The sequence below is a fragment of the Talpa occidentalis genome, unplaced genomic scaffold (genome assembly GCF_014898055.3).
Source record: "Talpa occidentalis isolate TD23 unplaced genomic scaffold, MPIMG_talOcc4v2.1 talOcc4.5, whole genome shotgun sequence".
Lineage (NCBI taxonomy): Eukaryota > Metazoa > Chordata > Mammalia > Eulipotyphla > Talpidae > Talpa > Talpa occidentalis.
In genome coordinates this window covers 135,916,868-135,936,089 of record NW_023604861.1, presented here as the reverse complement: position 1 = coordinate 135,936,089, position 19,222 = coordinate 135,916,868, and positions in this window count along the sequence as shown.

Below are 19,222 nucleotides of genomic sequence, written 5' to 3'. Positions count from 1 at the left end.
AGTGAATCAGAAAACATTTGAACCAAAGTGACATTACAAATAAATTAGTCCAGTGCTTAAAAAAACAACTTAGCTGTGGATCCCTTTCTCCAAATCAGTTCTTGAGAGGTGCCCCCTAGTTAAGGTTGGCGCCCATTGGGTGCTATGGGTATGGGACGGGCACCAGGTGGTGGAGACAGCAGGGGGCGGCCACAGAGCCCCAGTCACAGGGATGAGCAGCGCGGGGGCTGGTGTCCTTCGCATCAGCGCCTGAGCTCCCTCTCACCTGTGAGGGACAGTGAGAGAGCCTCAGGCGGAGGCCTGGGTCATGGGGCCAGGGCAAGCTACCATGGAGTTTCCAACATCCCTAAGATGTTGGAGGTTATAAAACATGGCGTTGACTTAATAGCAACTTCCTGGGGACAAAAGAACTGCTCTATGCTAATGTTCTCAGTTTAGGAAAAATGAACAGACAGTAGCACACACGCATCTATGGTTGATTACGTGTCTCTTCATTTTTGGTGTATAGTTAAAGAGTTTATTTAAGCATATCCCAACGCTGAAGATTCGTACCCACTCATGGCCTCCTGCCCTTGGCAGGGAGGCAAAGCGCCCACCTGGCAGGTGACCTTCCTGACCTGAATTTGTAAGCTTGGCCTCATGAGCACTCACAGGCCACAGCAGTTGGGAGACTACATCTGCATTTCCTTCCCGCCCCCTCCCAACTGAATTACCCATTACTGGACTTAAACTAATTTTCCTGGAAATCAGTCAAGAGCTCTTGATAAATGGTTGTCTTGGAGCCCAAGAAAAAGTTAGTTCTTTTTTTTTTTATTTTTAGATTTATTTGTTTATTTATTTATGCAAGCACTGGTCAGAAGCGCGGGAGGGTGAGAATTCACCAGAGCCAGAGCGGGGAACAGAACAGGCAGAAGGACCGAAGCACACTGCTGAGGGGAGCAACGGGCGGCAGGAGAGGTCTGCGCGCCATGTGGGACCCTCGCCGGCGGCCGGGGATCGAACTGGTGCTGCAGAGCCTGCGGCAGCTTCGCAGCGCAGCACTCAACCACTGCGTCACCAGGGGAGGCCCAGAAAAAGTTACTTCTTGATCAAGAATTGACTATGTTAACTAAGGTTAACTAGATCAATCTCCAGGATGTAGTCTAGAGATTGGGCGATTTTGATTGCATTTTATGGCATGGGCGTGTGAGAGGCATTCCTTGGCCTGTCAGTAACTTTTTGTCTCAATGCTGCTGTCACATGATGAAGACAACTTGGATTTGAGTTAGAAGTCACATTTCAAGTAAGACTCAGCAACATGGGATGGTCTCAGAGCAAAGAAGTCAAGGGCAGGACTGACGGATGAGACTGTGCTGAGCTGGAGTTGTGGGAGGAGTCACCTGGGGAGGACTCACCTGGGGGCCAGGCTCATCAGAACACCAGTAGCAGCTAACAGCCTGGACCTGCATACTCCGAGAGAGGTGGTCTCATTTTTGATGTTCATTGAAGAGGCATCCTGTTGGAGCTGTTACTACGGAAGAAAATGTTGGGAGAGCGGGGAGCTTGAAGAGGGTTGTCAAGGGAAGGAGCCGGGCTCTGTATTTGGACAGGTGGGGGTGCGGCCGTGACCATATACATGTGCTTAGCGTGGCCGCAGCTCAGCTGGCAGGGATCTGAGGATGTATCATATCCAGTGACATATTTGTGCCATGGGGCTGAGGGATGAACCATCTTTTAAAATGCATCTTTCTATGGCCTGAGTTCTTGGTTTGAAGTCCTGGAGCAGGAAGTCCAGGAACTCACTAGACTGAAAAGGAAATGGTGAAGCCCTTTGGGCGCAAACTGGCAGACTTGCCTGCGGAGGATTGCTTAGTCCCTCATTCTGGAGCAAAAGTCTCCCCTTGCCCTCTTATGCCAGGGAGAGCAAACTCCATTTTCAGACCTAACCCAGAAGCCACGATGAACCCCCGCCCACTTTCTTTCTGACTGAATTCAACCTTGTTAGGGTGACCGAGGGTGGGGGAGATGCCTAATTTCCATTTTCAAGTGCTACCCTGAAGGATGGGGGAGGGGTAAGCAGAGCCTTTACACACCACGGAAACTTGCTGTTGTGATATTACAAGACCGAGGTGAGGTTTACTACTGATCAAGCAACAGTGTCGTAAAGAAACTATGATTAGAATGATTTCCATTCTGTTTAGTAATTTGGGTCCCTGAGAGGAAGGTCTTATTGTTCTGCTCTCCAGTTGCATGAAGTGAAGTTCTAGAGCTTTCTTAATAAACCCACAAGGGTTTCCCTCTGTGACGAGAGCTGACTTTTTTGCCATGTTTACGAGCCAGGTGGCAGAGGACGTTGAGGCCTGTACGCACAGAGGAAGTGGTCCCTCGGAGCAGAAAAACTCGTTATTACACGGAATGTAGGAAACCAGTTTGACCACTTGACATTTTGAGTCTAGAGAATCTCAAGCTCTCAGACTCTGGCAGGAGTAAGAGAACATCTTGGATGTTTATGAAATTCAGCGACCTCTTGACTCCCTTCAACTTGAAGGAATGGTTAAGTTTCTGGACCCCAGTTTCTGAGACTTTCCAGAATGGACGTGTGGTATCAGCTCCCCCTGCAGGTCTGGGTCCTGGCTGCCAGGGCGTTCCTGTGAGTCCACGTAAATGGATTCTGGAGAGACTCAATCACATCTCCCAGATGGGCTACTTCAACTGCTTGGGTCTGACCCACCTTTCCTCTGGGAGCAGCATGTACTGAGAAAGCACTGTGCTCTGAGCTTGTGGGTACATAAATTTGCTCACAGAAAACACAGAGCCAACTAGGGAGTCCAGGGCCCAGTTAGTGTGTTCTTTGCACAAAATGCTTTTTAAGAATATTCTGTTCTTTCTCCCTTTGTATCGACCATGGCTCTTTGCCAGCTTCACCACAGTGGAAGTTGCCTCTGTGGGAATTTTGTGCTAAGAAATGACACGGATGACCATGTGTTTATGTCCTCAAGTTGCTTCTTAAAATCTTGTTGATAGTCCCAAACTTAATTATACGCTAGTTTGTTGATTTGTTCATTGATTCAGTTAATATTGGGATAGGCATGGTGTCACGTGACTGATACCCCACGTGACTGATTTTTTTTAAAGATTTATTTATTTATGCATACAAGAGCTGGGGTACAGGCCAGAGGCGTGGGGGTGTGAGAGGATCCACCAGAGACAGAGTGGGGAATAGAATCGGCAGATTGACTGAAATACACTATTGAGGGGAGCAGCGGGCAGACAGGAGAGGTCTGCTGCGCCATGTGGGTAGCTCCCTGGCCAGGGATCGAACTCCTACTGCAGAGGCTACGGATTTCTTCATAGGTTGTGTCTTAACCCCTGCGCCACCAGGGAGGCCCTGATACGTCTCGTTTTAGGCACCCTGAAGAAAGCAAGAACCCAGTCAGGCTAAGGTTTAAGTACCAGTGGGGAAGATACACAATAAACAAGTGTATGAATAATGCATAACATAATTTCATGAGGACACAGAGTTATAAAGAAAAATAAAGCTGGATAAAGGCTCGGAGTCACTGGAGGGTAGACTCTTTTGTCTAGAGAGTGGTCAAGGTCAGTTCTATCAGAAACCTATCAACAGATAAATTGAGTAAGCAATCCATGCCCAGATGTGAGTAAAGAGCACTTTAGGAGAGCAAGCAGAAGGTGCAAAGGCCCTGGGGCAGAAACGAGCTTGGGTGTTGTGGGAACAGCAGGAGGCGCCATGTGACTACAGTTGAGTAAAGGAGAGGGCCAGGATAGGGGACCCCAGCAACAGGCAGGTCTATTACATGGGGCCATGCAGAACCTGGCAAGGAGTTTGCATTTTATTACGAGAGGCACAGCCGTGGGGTCCTTGGAATAGTGGCCTGGTGGGATCTGCTTTATGGTTTTGAGACTTCCCTCTGTCTACGCTGTGGAGAAGGGACTCAGGGAGAGCTGGGTGGGGCCAGAGGCCAGCGGCTGGCTATGAAGGAGCCCCAAGTGAGAGCCAGGGAGACTTGGTGGTCGTCGTCCAAGTGGTAAGGAGCAGACTGACCTGAGTGTAACTCTGTGGGTAGAGACACAGGACTTGCTGGTGACTTGGATGCGGACAACGAGAGAAACAAACGAAATGTGACTCTTGGGTTTTGCCTGGGCGACTGGGCAATTAACTGAGGTCGGGTAGATGGGGGAAGAGCAAGTCCTGGTGGGTGGGAGGAATAGGGTGCTCTGCTTGGACAAGTTTAGGAAACTTATTAGTCATCCATGTGGAGATGTCGGCAGGCGGCAGGGTATGCGAGCCTGGAAACCGCGCCAGACGCTGGCAGAACGAAGGAGACCGGCGGGGATGGGGGTGCTGCTCCTCTGTGGGTCCTGACCCGGGGCAGGGGGAGTCTGCTGCTCCTCCGTGGGTCCTGGTTTTCATGTTGGTGAAACGAGGGGTTGCCTGGTCTCTGCGTCCGGTCATCCGGGCAGATGTAAAAGGGATCGTCGACATGCAAGGTCACCGAGTGTAGGGTGAGGTAAAGTGTCGGGCTTTTCTGTTCTCCCGCCATTAGGATAGAGGAGGGAGCCCTGCGGTCCTGAATGCAGGCCTGATGGCGGCACCTGGAGTGGGTGCACCTGGGCTGAGAGATGGAGTTTATCAGGGCGGCATCGCGGGGACACCAGCAGAAGCCAAGAACGAACAGAAGCCGAGAGAAGAGAAGCTGAGAGAACACCAGAGAGCCCAGAGAGAGTGAAGACTGGCTGGGGGCCTCCCGGGCCCCCAGCGCCCCTGCCTGCCGTGTGCCTGGTAAATCTAAATAAAAGACCTGCAAAAGCCACTGGGGGCTCTGACTCCTCCTTCACCTGGTCTGCTGGATCAGGAAACCTGCTCAGTGCCCTGTCCTGGCCCTACACCGAGCAACAGAGTGGGCTCCTGTTTTATGCCACCTTTGGGGCACAAAATCAAGCAAAATCAAGCCCGAACACGGCTGGTGCTTCCCTCAGGACTCGGGATTGGGAATGAGTCCTGGCAAAGCACCCGCAGCGGCTGCTTGTTTCCCCCGTGGGGGTGCTGGGAAAGGAGACACCTCGGCCGCAGCCCATGAACCTGTGAGAGCAAAGCAGCATGACCCCGCCGTGCACTCGGGATGGGGGGGCGGGCAGCAAAGGGCCCGCTCGTGCCTCTGTCCCCTTATTACTGTGACCCACGAATGTGGACCCTGGGTCTGCAAGAAATTCCAGAAAAAAATATCCAGGGAGGACTATTTGCTTTGTTTTTGCTTTACTTTCCCCCCAATACCTTCCTGAATCACCTGGAAGCAGTTTCTGTTGATTTTGATCTCATTTTTTGTGGAGCAGCCCTTAGTGGGAAGCGACAACTGTTAGCATTTTGTCTTACACCTTTACAGCTCGCACAGCTCTTCCCACCTCTTCCCACCTCATTTGATCAGCGAAACAGTCCCGTGAGCTAGGAAGGGTTTCCTCTAATCCTGTTTTAGAGGAAACTGAGGCTCAAAGAGGTAACCACAAGACATTACAAGGAGGAACTTATTTTTGAATTGAGGTTCTCTGGACCCCTAATTTGTTCCTCTTTCCATTATTCCATTCAGCTTTCTGAGCTGAGATGTTTGCTGAAGACGACCCAGGGAAGTTCCTGGACACTGCTGAGGCACGATTGGTGACTTAGTGCTTTAGACGGGAATGTGATTTGAAGTGACCTGGGTTCGATCTGCCCGCGTTGCTTTCTTACGCCTTCCTCCAGCTGCGGAAGCGATTCCACCTGGGACACTTCTGACTTAGTGTGTAGGGGCAGGAATGGACACTGTGCAGGTTTTCTAGGATCCCATGCAGACCGGGTAAAGGAGAAATCAGTCCTCAGTGGTTTTGCGGGTCTTTTATTGGGATTACCAGGTACATGGCAGGCAGGGGTGCTGGGGGGCCGGGAGGCTGGCAGGCCTCCCAGCCCCCAGCAAGTCTTCACTCTATCTGGGCTCTCCGGCCTTCTCTCAGCTTCTCTTCGGCTTCTCTTTCGGCTGCTGCTTCGGCTTCCCCTGGCATCCCCGTGACGCCGCCCTTAAAAAGCACAGTCTTAGCACAGGTGCACCCACTTCAGGTGCCGCCATCAGGCACGCATTCAGGATCACAGGGTTCCCTCATCTATCCTGATGGCGGGAGGACAGAAAAGCCTGATATTTTTCCTTACCCTACACTTAGTTTTATGAAGAGCTTGACATCGAGCCATTAGACAATGGAAAAAGCTTCGAAGGATTGTGCTTTCTTTCTGCAATGCTATTTGGCAGGAGGGAAAGGAAGCAATATTACTACTAGAGAAGGTTAAAATAGAAGTTCATGCCTTTCGTGCATTTCAGCACATGAGTTGTAGATGAGCTCCCAGGCCAGGTGATTCTGATCCAGAAGAACTTTAGGGTTTGCTGCAGTTCCCATTGTAGCATAACATCTGATTCCCAAAGGAGATGAATATTTTGCTGTTTTCACAGTGTGACAGGGATCTGGATGGGCAGTGGGATGGCTCTAGAGACTCGTCTCTGGGGAGACTCCACAGCTGGGGGTGACTGCAGCTGGGAGCTGCAACCCCTGAGACACCTGTGTCGCCCTGTGGCTCACCTGGCTGACAGGTGGACGGCGGGGGTTGCTGTTTGGACAATCCACGGGTGGCCGTTGAGCAGGCACGGGCTCCTCACAGGGTGGACACTTCTTACATGGAGACTCAGGGCTCCACAGTGTCCCGGGGAACAAGGAAGAAGCGGCATCGCCTATTTAAATTAGCCTCAGAAGTCAGCCTCATCACTTCTGCACAGCGTGGATCACAAGCCCGCCTAGATGTAAGGGTAGGGGATGGAGGGGTGGCCGGGTCACATGGCAGGAGAGCATGGAGGATGGAAGATCCCGCTGCAGTCATCTTTGGGAGGCACTGTTTGCCATGCTGGTGAGGGGGGGGTCACCTTAGGGCTTCGCTAGCGATAGTCAAGGCGCGTGCTCACTAGGGAGCATTGTGGGATGAGGCTTTGGTCAATTACAGCTGGTTGGGTCTGAATCGGTTCTGTCAAACAGCCCGCAAGCCCAGCAACGAATCTGCCTAAAGCAGCACCCGGTAAGTGGCAGCACTGGGCCAAGAGACAAGGACACAGCAGTAAGTAAAAAAGGGTCACTTGCGCCAGCAGGCACAGGGCAGGTTCACTGTGGATTCGGGGAGAAGGACACAGGGTCCTGGAGCCCTCAGGGGATTCTTCAGGCTTTAGTGCTCTCAGGGAACCAGGCACACAGGCATGCCAGGCAGGGAGGCTGGCAGCAGGGAGGCAGGCTTGGGCCGGGCAGGGGAGGTGGAGGTAGGCGGGCAACGAGCCATGAATCTTTACTCCATCTCCCTGGGATCTCCTTGGCGTTCTCTCTCTCACGTCATCTCGGGGTCTCGCCCCTTCTGTGGTCACACCGCACTTCCTTCCTCTGCCACAGCTTTTCTCCCCGCCTCTAGGCTCAGGCATGCACACCCACACATGCACATACACCCAAACTGCAGGTGGCCACAATCAGGCAACTGTGCCCCCCGACCCGTGCATGCTCCCAAGCACCTTCTGCATTAACACGATCAAGGCCACAGGTGATAGCCGCAGAGGCTACTCGTGTAAAAAGCCTGATTAATTCATTCGGCCTACAGTCGCTGACCTCAAAGGGTGCCTGGACCTTAAGCTTCAGTGTAGCTGGAGCTTGCTGGGGCATGTGTTCAGAATATAGAGTCCTCTTGCCCTTCCTGCATCCTAAATTGGTTTCCCAGTTCCAGTTGGAGTTCAGGACTCGGCTGGATTCCCTGTGGCTCTGGCATAGCAGATGCAGGGGGGCACTTTGAGACTCATTGGTCTAGCAGAGTAAGTGGTTTGGTCCAGAGAGTGAGTTTAGATGCTTTCACAAAGCTTTCAGTTTGCTAAGTTGCTGTCTTTTGAGTCTTACTATCTGTGATTAGATTAGATAATTGCTGTGCTAATTATTGATTTATTGTCTCTCAGTTTCAACATCACCCTTTTTGCCTGTGCTGTGAAAATGGATCCAATCCCTCTCAATATTTTTTCCTTTGCTAACTGGCACAATACTCAGCTTTGCCGGTAGGGGACGCCAGAGAACCATTGCGGGAGGGGAAAGGTGTGGTTCCCCTGTGCTTTTTGGGCTGGCTCCTGCATGTGGGGTCTCTCCCACGTCCAGCTCCTGAACTGACAGCTTCCCCAGCCCTGGCTCCTGCAGTGTAAGCGGCTTCTCCGGGTCTGGCTCGACACCCCTCCTCCCCTGCACAGTGCCCAACAGCACCAGCAGCTTTCCCTAGCATCCCCCTTGGTCTCTGGTGAGATCCCTCCCAGGAACACCTTTGCCCTATAGCCAAGAGGGTGCTTTCTGGCAAGTGCCAGTGTTCAGATTTCTAGCAAGTTCCATAGACACAGCACCACAGTCACTTTGGTGCGATCCAATGAGCCACTGCTAGTCCTGCCTCCCAGTGTGTTCTGGATCTGGGTCCTGGGGGAGACTGGGTGGGGCCGCTCTCTCTAGCTCAGCTCTAGGTAGAATGACAGTGTCCTAGATGTGCTAGTCCTCTATTCAGCATTTTCTACATTTCTTTTCTGCCGAAACTTTATTATTCCCATTCCCTGTTATAGCCAATAATTCTTTGTGTTAAACTTTGCCTCGTCAACTTACTAAGTCGTTCCTCATACAGTTGTTCAACAAATGCTCCCTGTTCCTGGATCTGTATGGGAGAAATACATTTCCTGCCCCACTGATGTTGGACTCAGCCACATGCCTTGCTTTGACCAACAGGGAAGGGACAAAAGGAACAGTGACCAGCTCCCAGCCTGGAGCAAGGAGGCGTCACAGGTTTCCACCTGACCCAGGAAGCTCCCGATGAGACTGTCCCAGCCACGCACACGCACAGATCTGTGAGTGTGAGGACACGCTTTTAACACTTTAAGTCATTGGATGTTTGGGGGGGGGGTGTTACACAGCATTATTGTTGAAATATTTGACTAACACACTATTTCAGGAGCAGCTCCTGCAAACATAAGATAGGGGTGTAGAAGAGAAGGGAGGGTGGGTCCCTACGGGACTGTTTCCTGGGTGGTTGCCAGTCCTGCGGCGTTCAGCACTGGAATCTTTTTCCTTCCTGGCATCAAAAACATTCAGCAAACTTTTAAATAAATAGTGTTAGAACTGTGGGACTTCTACATAAAAAAAATTAAAAAAAGACTATAGACACAGACCTTAAATCTTTAAAAAAAAAAAAAAATCAATTCAAAATGGATCACAGGGCCTCCTGGTGGTGCAAGGGGTTAAGTCTCAGCACTTTGAAGCCACCAGCAGCCACTGCAGCCTGAGTTTGATCCCCAGCCAGGGAGCTGACCCACAGGGCGCAGCAGACCTCTCTTGTCTCCCCACTGCTCCCCTCAGCAGAGCATTTCAGTAGATCTGCCTGTTCTGCTCCCCACTCTGCCTCTGGTGAATCCTCTCACCCCCTACCGCTCACCCCCTACCAGTTCCCAGTCTGGAACTTAGGAGGCATCACAGGTTTCTACCTGACCTACCTCTGGCCTGCACCCCAGTTCTTGTATGCATCCATAAATAAAATAAATCTTTAAAAACAAACAAAAACCAGAATGGATCATTAACTTAAATGTAAAATGAGGAGAAATAGGAGAAAATCTAGATGACCTTGGATATGGCAATGAGGTCTTAGATACAACACAAAAAGCAGGATCCATGAGAGAGAAATGGGTAAACTGGATTTCACTGAAATTTAAAACTGCTCTGCAACAGACATTGTTGAGAGGGTAAAACTGCAAATCACAGACAGGGAGAAAATATTTGCAAAACATATAACACGAAGGACTTGTATCCAAAATATACAAAGATTTCTTAAAATTAAACCGTAAGAAAACAACCTAATTTTAAAAATGGATAAAGATCTGGACAGAAACTTCACCAAAGAAGACATGCAGATGGCAAGTAAACCTACGAAAGGTGCCCACATCCTGTGTCATCAGAGATATGCAAACGCAAACAATAGTGAGCCATAACATGTCTTCTAGAATGACCAAGGCAGACACACAGTTGAGGATGTGGGAACAGGAGCTCCAGTTTATGCTGGTAGTAACCATGTGATGTGGGCCAGCCACTCGGGAAGACAGGCTTGGCAGCTTCTTACAAAACAAAATATTGGATTATGAGCCAGCAATTGTGATCGTTGGTATTTACCCAAAGGAGTAAAAACCTCAGTCACACAAAAACCTGCACATGACTGTTTATAGCAGTTTTATAATGACCAAAACTTGCAATAAACCAAGATGCCCATCAATAGGTGAGTGGATAAACAAAACGTAGCACATCCGTACAGTGGGATATTATACAACAATGAAAAAAATAAGCTAACAGGCTACAAAAGGACATGCAATACCATCCTGTGTCACCTAGTGAAGGGACTACATCTGATGGGATTTTGTCATTGTGCAAACATCAGAGCCAGTAGATGGTCCCTTCTAGGCGGATGGGACAGCCTGCTGGGACCGCCAGGCTCTGTCGTGTGTGCTGCGGTCTGCAGTTGGCTGAAATGTAAAGCCATGCTTGTTTCGTGTTTAGCATGTATATTGCTGCATTATAGAGGTCAGCCTGATAGGGCTGCATACGATGGTCCCAATTATATGTCATTCTGGGAAAGGCAAAACTATAGAGACAATAAAAAGTTCCATGGTTGCTGGGGGTGTAGTGGGGGGCGGGAAAGGGAAGGAGGGATGAATAGGTGGATGAAAGATTTTTAGGGAGCTTGTTGGAATCATTCTGTATGATACTCTGTGATGGATACAAGACTATGCATTTGTCAAAACTCACAGAACTGGGCCTCCCCAGTGGCGCAGCGGTTGAGCACCGGGTTTCGAAGCTGCCCGCAGCCTCTGCAGCGCCGGTTCGATTCCCAGCTGCTCCCCGGCCACTGGAGGAGGGTCCCACATGGCGCGCAGACCTCTCCTGCCGCCCGCTGCTCCCCTCAGCAGTGTACTTCGGTCCTTCTGCCTGCTCTGCTCCCCGCTCTGGCTCTGGTGAATTCTCTCACCCTCCCGCACTTCTGACTGTACCCAGTGCTTGTATAAACAAACAAATAAATCTTTTAAAAAAAAAGAATGAAAACTTTAAAAAAAAAAAACTCACAGAACCATTCAACACAAAGAGCTAATATGAGTATAAACTTTAGATTTAATAATAATGTCCCAATATTGGCTCCGCCCATTGTGAGAGATCCACCACACCAGAGCAAGCTGCTGATAATGGAGAAAGTCTGTGTGTAGGGCAGGGAGCATGGGAACTGTGGACTTGCTCTGCAATTCTCCTGTAAACCCAAAACTGCACTAAAAAATGAAGCCTGTTAGTTTTCAAGTCATTGAAAGCAGAAGTTAAAGTTCAGTCAACATTGATTTTAGAATTTTAGACCTTCCCTTGCAGTTCTGTGCTGTGTTGGATTATTTCTTTTTCATATTTACAGCAGCACAAAGTGAAAACGATGCACATTTCACGTTTTATCTGTCACACTTTGCAGTTCTATACGGGGATGTTGACATTTCACTTTCTCACGTTGGGCTCATCAATTTGAAATGCTATTTTGATGGCAAGGCTGAGGATGCTCCACTCTGTGAGCCCTGACGTCACGTACAGGGTCCTTCTTCAGGGAAGGCAGAGTCGGTGGAAAAACAGATGCTCCCTTTCAGACCTGCGAGCTCGTGAGGTGGGATTAGCACTTTCTGGAAGAAAGATTTTTTTTAATTTTATTTTTATATTCCCCATACAATTGCAACCCCCTTATTTTGACCCCAATCCTTGCTTTCCCCATGCCCCTCCCCCACAGTGTGTCTCCGGTTCATAGCTGTTTGTTGATTTTGATATTTTCTTTCTCATAGTTATTCTTTTTCCTGGCCCCTTATTTAGGTTTTCGAGATTCCTGCTATGAGTGAGACCCTCTAGTATTTTTCCTTTTCTTTCTGGCTTATTTTGCTGAGCATGATCCCTTCCAGCACCATCCATGTTGCTGCAAATGGCATGTGTTTATCTTTTTTGAAGGCTGAGTAATATTCCATGGTGTATATGCACCACATCTGGAAGAAAGGTCTTGATCCCACTGCCCCAGTGCAGCAGCAGCCACGAGGGCCATTTCCAGGCTGGGGGTGCCCGAGGCAGCCCCTGGGCCGGGTCGGCGTCACCCCAGGGGTGACCTGTGGCTGAGGCCCACCTGGGACACCCTGGCGCCTGCGGTCGCGTGTTTGAAAACCTGGGGAGATGTTCACGTCTCTGCGGCGGCATTCTGCCGATTTGAACAAAAAAGAATGGACAGAAACCAAGTGGAACGCTTCCTGCAGGGTGGAAAGAATAAAGCGTAAAAAGGCACAAGATGTTCCCCTGTGGAAAAATAGATGGAGCTGCCGGATCAAGAAGCCACGTTCATAGGGAGCAGGCGGAGCTGCTTTATTTTTAAAATGAGAAGCCTGAGATGCCAGCCTCTTCCAGGGCGCTGGGGCGAACCTCTCAAGGGCTTCACCTTGCGTTTTCTATCCTTCTTTGCCCCAATTTCCTTAACCCTTAAAAAGCCACACTGTACTGGATATCTTTACAAGATGTCGGAAATCCTATTTGCGACAATTTGCAAATTAAGTCAAAACGCCATATTTCAAAGCACTAAAGATGACTTCATAAATTTGCTGTCACAGGCTCTTTTAGATGCGTCTGCTCAAAACTCTCAAACCGAATTCCCCAGTTGCATACAAAATTGAATCTTCCAGCTGTCTGAGCCCAAGATCTAAACAGCTGCCCCAGAATATATGTAGATGTGGAGTTCTTTGGAGACATGTTATCTGCATGTCTAATTACAGTTCCAGGCCTCACTGTCCGGCTAAATCAGCCTTCTTGGTGAGTTATAAAAAGCCAAACCCGAAACCAGCCCAAGGGCTTGCAGCAGATCACCTCTTCTCACCTGCTCTGTATATTTGGTCACAGGAAGAAAGAACTGATTCTTGATAGAAGAAATGAAACTAGGAAACACAGTCATCACAACTTGATAGTCTGTATTTGCTGCAACTTCTCAAGAGTTGTCCAAAAATTGGGCCTCCCTAGTGGCCTAGGGGTTAAGTCTCAGCACTGCTACCTCAACGGCCCCCTTTGGCAGCCTGAGTTCAATCCCTGGCCAGGGAGCTACCCACACGGCGCAGCAGACCTCTCCTGTCTCCCTGCTGCTCCCCTCAGCAGTGGATTTCAGTGGATCCGCCTGTTCTGCTCCCCACTCTGTCTCTGGTGAGTCCTCTCACCTCCCCTACCCCACGCCCCCCCCCACCTTCTGGCCTACACCCCAGTCCTTCTATGCAAAATAAAATCTCTTTCCAAAAATTAAGGCATTTTTTCATGGTGACCACATGAGCTGCAAGAATTCTGGGAACTCAACTCAGATAGGCTGGCAAGGGGGTGGCCTTTGCTCCTAACAGGAATCTGGCTGTGGGTGGCACAGGTCAGACCCTGCCCCTTGTCAGCACTCAGCCCTGGGCAGGCTCCTTACTCCCCCCTCAAGCCTCAGGTTTCTTGTTGCTCAAATGCAGAGAATGATGCCCATGTGCCAAGATACTGGGAGGATCAGAGTCTCCAGTGGCCAGCACCTGGGAAAGCTTCAGCCAAAGTCCTCACTTTCATTATGAGTGGATGGTAACTGCAACAGTCAAAGCATAATATGATTCATAAAAACTCAACGGGCTGATGGATAGCTTGACGAGAGAACCACACGCTAACCACGTTCCTACAAAAGGAACAACCCCGTGTTCCTTTTGCACCAAATTAACTCCAGCAGAGCAACTGAGAAGAACGATTCTAAAACAACTGTAAATATTTTTAAACAAAAAATGAGACCCTGCTGGCAGACCCCCCCAGGGCTCAGCCCTGCAGTTTTCCCTGGCGGCTCTGAAAGGATTTTGCAAAGTACGGGATATTCAGCTCTTCAGAAAGCTGACGGGTTCTTTTTTTTTTTTTTAATTTATTATCATTATTTTTAAAGATTTATTTATTTATTTATACAAGCACTGGGTACAGTCAGAAGCGCAGGAGGGTGAGAGAATTCACCAGAGCCAGAGCGGGGAGCAGAGCAGGCAGAAGGACCGAAGGACACTGCTGAGGGGAGCAGCGGGCGGCAGGAGAGGTCTGCGCGCCATGTGGGACCCTCCTCCGGTGGCCGGGGAGCAGCTGGGGATCGAACAGGCGCTGCAGAGGCTGCGGGCAGCTTCGCAACCCAGCGCTCAACTGCTGCGCCACTGGGGAGGCCCAAGCTGACGGGTTCTATGGGATATATCGCCTTATGATGAAGAGCAAGTCAGTGTCGTGATCTTTTCTCATCGATGAGAGTCTGTGATTAACAAGTCACCAAAGGTTAAATGGAAACAGACTTTAAAAGGCTTTTAACCTCAGCCCCCTTTCCATATTTAAGTCTGACATGCCAACCGGAGGTTAAGCCATAGCCCATGGAAAACTATTTCACAGAACGGAAAATCAATTCAATGTATGGATTCTCCCGGGTCTGCTCAGATTCACTGTGATTTATGGAGACGTTAGGCCGGCCAAGTGTATATTCCCTTTCTGATACAGGGGTTGCCAACTCAAGATAACTCTGATGGCGTTCGCGCCCACGTAGGTAGGAAGTTATGATTAGCCTACAGCGGACTGAGCGTGATAACTAGGATGAGTCTTCATGGGCCTGGTGTCAGATGTGTATTTACTGGTCGTTAGAGCTTAGAACTTGAAGACTTCCTCTTACATTATTAAGAAACAGCCAGTTTCCTTCTGAGGATCATGCTGAGCCCAAACGTTGCACCATCTGCTCCCGGCGAGAGATCTACTTCCATCATTTTCTTCACACAAAATCGGACTTCTCCTTCCCATGGTTTCTGTCTCAGTCTCCAGACTGTTTGGGGGAAGACACCCTCTGTGTCCTTCTCAGACGACTCTGCTGGAGCTGAAGAGGCAGTGGAGCAGCGGGATGCCAGCCGGCTTTGGGCCGGGCGCCGGGCCTGACCCACCTGCGAGCGTGCTCATCTGCCGCGTCCCTGCATCTTCAGCAGAGCGACGCGGTGAGATGGCGCACGACGCCTTAACCCAGCTGTCGTTGCACAGATGGGCATCCCCACACACGGGGAACACCAGCCTCCCCTGACCTTCCCGGGGACGTGGTGAGGCTGCTCCGAGTGGTTCTCTCCCAGCCCCACAGAGATGTCCACAGCCGTCCGCTGAAGATGTCACACTGGGAGGTGCGTCAGGTCCTCCAGCACCCGAGGATCGCTGCAGCCCCCTCCCCCCCACCCCTGCCCTGCCAGCCTTCCTGCTCCAGCTCTCCCGCGACTGCCTGGGGCTGTTCAGAAGCCTCCACACAGCTTAGCTGCCGCCTCTCCCTGGCAGGATGACGAGAACAGCCACAGGAGGCTTCGCTGCAGAGTGAGACGACTGGGCCCTGGGGACGGGCAGCCACAGCAGGGAATGCTAATTAGCCACCCCCGGGCTCCAGCCGTCCACCTCTTGGTGTGGTGTGTAAAGTGGGCTCGGCGGAGCTGGCCTGCAGACAAGGACACCTCCCTGGGCTCGCTGACACTGACGGCTGCAGGGCCACAGCATGTGTACATCGGGAAAGTCACAGCAAATGTGTGAGCGCTTCTCACTTTCTTAGGGGGATATAAAACTCGTGAATCACCATCTATCTCCATGGGAATTGGAACTCACTTGGCTTCAGCTGGAGATTTCACAACATGCTCGGCTCACAGAGGGCCGGATGCGGTGGCCTGATGTTCTCACCTGTGCGAGCACGCAGTCCCTCCGGGGTCCTTGAGGGACCTTGAGGGCCCCAGATCAGGAGACCCTAGGCTGAACTGATGAAAGTTTTGAACTGGGAGAGCCTCACCTAACAACCCCATGCATGTGATTTCCTTGTTGGTTCTTATCCAACCTCAAACCAAAGAAGGAACACAAACTAAAACAGGCCACATCTGTGTTCCAAAGCCACTGCAAACCACTTTTCCACACTTAATCAAGGCTTTTAAGGTAAAATGTCCTCGTCAGTAATTACAATATAATCTACACATTTTCTAAAAATGAACCAGAAAATAAAAATCATCTTGTTTCTGGGCCTCCCTCGTGGTGCAGGGGTTTAAGTCTCAGCGCTATCAAGCTGTCACCAACCACTGCTGCATGAGTTCGAGCCCCAGCCAGGGAGCTGACCCACATGGCGCAGCAGACCTCTCCTGTCTCCCCGCTGCTCCCCTCAGCAGTGTGTTTCAGTGGATCCACCTGTTCTGCTCCCCACTCTGTCTCTGGTGACTCCTGTTATCCCCCCACCCCTCGGGCTTGCACCCCAGTTCTTGTATGCATAAAAAAAATATAAATCTTCAAAAAAAATTCATCTTGTTTCCTGGCTCCTAGTTACTTCTCTCTTCATACTCGCTCTGTACTAAGGAGCGAGAAAACTGCTATTTTGTAAGTGCTTACCTCAAGCCAGTTTCCCAGTTCCCCTCTCGTGCTGAAGACTTTCGTGGGGGATCACCCTGAACTCAGAGAGGCTCAGTAAAGACTTACAGGCTGTGCCAGGTGCCAGGTGGCTGTCAAGCTCCGTTGCCCATGACCTCATGAGCGTGGCACCTCCTGGTTTAGCTGTGCGCCTCCAGCACGTCCACACGTCCGCACGTCTGCTGAAAAAATGAAGGAACAAGTGAACAGACTCCAAACTTCTCAACTTGAAACACAACACTCTTTCCCTAGAGTCCTCTGCAGCCATCTTCCTAAATACAAATCTGACTCTCCCACTGCCTGTTAACAACCACCCATGTCTTACAGGAATCGGAAGATTCTGGAAGCTCCTTCATGGGTGTTTTTCAAAGGGCAGCTTGTGGCTGATTAGGTTCTTGTTTTTGTTTTGGAATGGAATGGAATGGAATGATGAGCAGAGTGTGCTGCAGGGCAGTGATGTCACTTTGGGAATTATTTGTGGGCACTGGACAATCTTTAAAATGCTTTCCTCACTGCAGGTTGCAGAGGAGAACTTGAAAGCTGCTGCTTCTACTGCAGAGTCCCTCATGTGACTGCTTTCGCCTTTACCCATGTCTTTCTTCGTCTGGAATGTTCTTCCCCTTGCTCTGCCTGGGGACCTTGGGTACCCCCACATCCTGCCCTGGGTACATGTCCCTGCCTTCTCTCTCATTTACCATTGCACCTGCCTCAGGTGGGCACTTGATGCAGGTGTGGGCCTTCGCTGGGGGTCTCCTCTTGGGCTCCAGTTAGAGGCAGGGAATGTGCCATGTTTACTTTTGTCTTTCAAGCGCCTACACCCAAGCCTGGTCTGCAGAAAAGACTCTGAAATGTTCCCTATTTTCGAGACCCCTGCTGTCACTTAATCTTTTGGACATGAAGTTATTACTTAATGTGTCATGTAATTCCCAGCGATGTTCACATTCAGTCTTTTACAAACCACGTAACTCCTGCACGCCTGAAGTTGAAATGTAGTAAGTTTGAAGTCAACTCACCTCAGCGGGCGTGGCTGTTAGACCTGAGGGTTTTGTTTTTTTTTTCTTTCTGTAGCTTAGGCCTGTTTTGCATAAGGCAAAGACCACCTGAGCTGTCTGTGACTTCACAGGATGTTCCTCTTCCCACCCCCAGTATCGAGGCAACCCCACTAAGGTCAAGAATAGCATCAGGGACGGCTCCAGACGCCCCAGCCACCCCGCGGCGGAAAGAGGCTGTGGTGCACGGGAAAGAGGACACAGCCCCTGCCTGGGGGAAGCAGTACAAAAAGAGGAGAAAAACTTACATCTGGGGATTCAAATGGAATTTCTCTCTTTATAAATAAATCGATTGTGGGTAACAATAGACTAAGAAAAACAAGCCCCAGACAACTTTGCCTAAATCTGAAAATATTTCCCCGGCAGTTTTGCTCATGTTTGTTGATTTTCCCTTGTGACAGGAGCCTTGGGGACACCCCAAATGTATTCTAGAGAAATATGCAAAGCACCTCCTCAGCAGTGTGGGGGCCTCCTCCCGCCTACACCGCCCCTGCTTCACCACTGACTCTGACGTAGCCCCGGCCACAGGGGCGCCAGCATGAGCTTCGGGATCCGTGTGGGGACACTCCCAGCATGGAGGGGGGGCTGCGTGGGCAGCGTGAGCAGCGGCAGGGGCCGCCTCTGTGACTCCACTGCCCGGTTCTGTCTCACCAGACTGTGCGGGTCACCCCCACCCACTGGAGCGGTGGGGGAAAGTGAGCATGCCCCACCCTCACAGCACAGACACGGGAGGGTGCAGGTAACCGGGGCCGGGGCGGGGGGGCCGGGCGGGGGGGGCGGGGAGCCCAGTCACTGCAGCCGGGTCTCGTCCTCGTCCCCGCGATGCGGGGCGACAACAGCCCACAGGTCGACCTGAGGTGTGGGGAGCAGGAAGATGCTGAAGGCGGGAGGACCGCAGCAGCCTGAAAGCAAACCTCAGTGTATGGAGCACTTACCTTTATGCCTTTGGAGGGAGTCCGAAATACTATTTTTTAAAAAATATTTTATTTTATATAATTCTTACATCATTTTTCATCTTTGCACAATGCATATTTTATTTTATATAATTCGCACATCTTTGCACAATTTTCATTTTGGTTATATTCCCCATACATTTGCACCCCCCCTTATTTTGACTCTAGTCCTTCCTCTCCCTGCCCCCCCCCCCCCGCGTAGTGTGTCTCTGGTTTATAGTTGCTTGTTGATTTTGATTTTTACTTTGTATTGATTAGTCTCTTTCCTGGTCCCTTATTTAAGTTTTCTAGATTCCTGCTATGAGTGAGACCATCCGGGATTTTTCTTTTTGGCTTATTTCGCTGAGCATGATCCCTTCCAGCGCCATCCATGTTGCTGCAAATTGCATGAGTTTATCTTTTTTGAATGCTGAGTAATATCCCATGGTGTATATGTACCACATCTTGATCCAGTCATCTACTTTTGGGCCAAATACTATTTTTTACTACAAATAAAAGAGTAAGTTATGTATAGCATTTCTAAATTAATATTTCATTTGGAGACACACACAGTCTCTAAGACACAACTCGTGTCCCTGGCAACAACTGGTGTAGAGGCGTCTTGGACTCAGGTAGTGACTTGAGAAAACAGGGTGACGTATCCAATGTGGCAATGTTGGGGGGCAGAGCTGGGTCTGCGCTCCATGG